Raw genomic sequence first — 3,179 nt, forward strand, 5'->3', positions numbered from 1 at the left:
CCTAAGAATGTGAGCGAAGTAAGGAGCTTTCACGGTTTAGCGGGATTTTACCGACGATTTGTCAAAGATTTCAGCACCATTGCCGCCCCGCTTACGGAAGTTATCAAGAAGGACGTTGGATTCAAGTGGGAAGATGCACAAGAAAACACCTTCCAAGCCTTGAAAGAGAAGCTCACTAATTCTCCCGTTTTAATTCTTCCTAATTTTATGAAAACTTTTGAGATTGAGTGTGATGCCTCCGGGATAGGTATTGGAGCTGTTTTGATGCAGGATCATAAGCCCATAGCATACTTTAGCGAGAAGCTAGGAGGAGCGACACTCAACTATCCGACTTACGACAAGGAGCTTTACGCGTTGGTCCGAGCACTACAAACGTGGCAACACTATCTATGGCCGAAAGAGTTCGTCATTCATACCGACCACGAGTCTCTTAAGCACATAAAGGGTCAACAAAAGCTCAACAAAGGTCATGCACGGTGGGTCGAATTCATAGAAACCTTTCCATACGTGATTAAGTACAAAAAAGGTAAAGATAATGTTGTAGCCGACGCATTATCTCGGAGGTATGTTTTGCTTACTTCTTTGGATGCAAGATTGTTGGGTTTTGAGCAAATAAAAGACTTGTATGCTAATGATTCTGATTTTAGCAAAATATTTCAATCTTGTGAAAAGTTTGCCTTCGGAAAATATTATCGGCGTGATGGGTATTTATTCTATGATAATAGACTTTGTGTGCCTCACTCTTCTTTGCGAGAATTGTTTCTAAGGGAAGCTCATGGAGGTGGTTTAATGGGTCACTTTGGAGTTGCCAAGACGTACAAGGTTATGCAAGAACACTTCCATTGGCCACACATGAAAAGAGATGTCGAGCGACTATGTGAACGTTGCGCGACTTGTAAGCAAGCTAAGGCTAAGGTTCAACCCCACGGTTTGTATACCCCTTTACCTATTCCTTTGCATCCTTGGAATGATATATCTATGGATTTTGTGGTAGGATTGCCTAGGACTAGGGCCGGTAAGGATTCTATCTTTGTGGTTGTTGATCGCTTCTCTAAAATGGCGCATTTTATTCCATGTCATAAAACCGATGATGCATCTCATGTTGCTAACTTGTTCTTTAGAGAAGTTGTTCCTTTGCATGGCATTCCTAAGACCATAGTTTCTGATCGTGATACTAAGTTCCTTAGTTATTTTTGGAAAACTTTTTGGTCAAAGTTAGGGACTAAATTGCTTTTCTCTACTACATGTCATCCGCAAACCAATGGTCAAACTGAAGTTGTTAATCGAACCTTGTCTACTTTATTACGTGTGCTCATTAAAAGAACCTTAAGACTTGGGAAGATTGCTTGCCGCATGTTGAATTTGCTTATAATCATTCGATGCATTCCGCGGCTAAGTTTTCTCCTTTTGAAATTGTTTATGGGTTCAATCCCACATCTCCTTTGGATCTAATGCCTTTACCTTTGAGTGTAAGATCAAGTCTCGATGGCAAGAAGAAAGCCGATTTAGTGCAACAGGTTCACAAGAAGACTAAGGAAAATCTTGAAGCCCGGACGAAGCTTTACGAGAAGTATGCGAACAAAGGCCGAAAAGAAGTTAACTTCAACGAAAGGCGATCAAGTGTGGGTTCATCTTAGGAAGGAACGTTTTCTGGAAGAAAGATCATCTAAGCTAATGCCAAGAATCGATGGACCGTTCAAAGTGCTTAAACGGATCAACAACAACGCCTACAAACTCGATCTACAAGGTAAATATAATGTGAATGATAGCTTCAATGTTTCTGACCTTCAACCTTATTTTGCAGATAATTCAGATTTGAGGTCAAATCCTTTTCAAGTGGGAGAGGATGATGAGATCATGGCCAACCCACTTGAACCACACGAAGAACAGCTTGTACCGGAGGAAGCATTGATCGTCCCGGCGGGTCCTCTAACAAGATCAAGAGCCAAGAAGTTCAACCAAGCCATCAATGGATTACTTAAGGAGCTAAACAAGAATCAAGAAGATGTCGTTCAATCCTCACTCATAGTGATCACGGCTCAAGAGGATCGGTAAAGGGTTAAGTGTTGCTTATGCACTCTTTTTCCCTTGTCAAGTTTTGTCCCAAAGGGTCTTCTTGAGAAGGTTTTTAATGAGGCTTAAGTAACATTTTCAAGCCCCTTTATCAATCCAATTCGTGGTCCAAGGCCCACTCACAAAGCCTTGGCCCATTTTCCCTTTTCTCTTCAAACTTTGCATTTATTACTAGTTGTTATTTCCAAGACTCTTGCATGAGCTTGCATGAGTGTAATTTACAGGACACTTGTGCATGCTCTTGCATGTTTTCTCTTCTCTTCTCTCCACTCCTTCGTCCTCCCTTCTCTATATAAACTCCATGTATCTCTCAATTGTAAAACATCAAACATTTTATTCTAAAACTCTCTCTTTACTTGTTTGATCCGAAAAGTGTGTAATATCTTTTCAACTTGTTTTCTTCTTAGTGTGTAATATCTAAGTTGGATCCAAGCTTGTAGTCTAAGAGTTTCTCATCCCTCTTGGAAGTACACCTCATTCTCCCCTTCATTCCGCTGCATCCACTCTATCTCGTCATCACCCTCATTCATTGTCATTCCGCTGTTTTGTTCAAGATCTATCCATCATTCACCATCAATCTCGCCACTTCCATTTCAAAACCATCAAAGTGGTCCTTGGAGCATAGATCCACGGCAAGGAGTCTATCACTTTGAGCCAGTAAATGGCTTGTATAAAGTTATTTTGGGTTACAATATGTTATAATACAATGATTTTGATTGATTACAAGTGCTAGAGATAGACTATGAATGTTTAGAAGTGTGAAGAAAGAATTGTTGAAATTTGGTCCCAAATGAGATAAGAACTCACAACCAATGCTTTGAGGCAGTAAATGGCTTGTATAAAGTTATTTTGCGTTAGAATATGTTATAATACAATGAATTTGATTGATTACATGTACTAGAGATGGATGAAGAATGTTTAGAAGTGTGAATAAAGACTTGTTAAAATTTGGTCCCAAATGGGTTAAGAACCCGCAGCCAATGCTTTGAGCCAGTAAATGGCTTGTATAAAGTTATTTTGGGTTACAATATGTTATAATACAATGAATTTGATTGATTACAAGTGCTAGAGATGGATGAAGAATGTTTAGAAGTGTGAAGAAAAAC

General features: G+C 39.6%; 1 pseudogene; it reads left to right on the plus strand.

Annotated features, from left to right (window-relative positions):
• LOC111832022 overlaps positions 1-2,055 on the plus strand; it is a 4,465-nt pseudogene extending 2,410 nt beyond the window's left edge.
• The last annotated feature ends 1,124 nt before the right edge of the window (positions 2,056-3,179 follow it).

The sequence above is a fragment of the Capsella rubella genome, unplaced genomic scaffold (assembly GCF_000375325.1).
Source record: "Capsella rubella cultivar Monte Gargano unplaced genomic scaffold, Caprub1_0 scaffold_2, whole genome shotgun sequence".
NCBI lineage: Eukaryota > Viridiplantae > Streptophyta > Magnoliopsida > Brassicales > Brassicaceae > Capsella > Capsella rubella.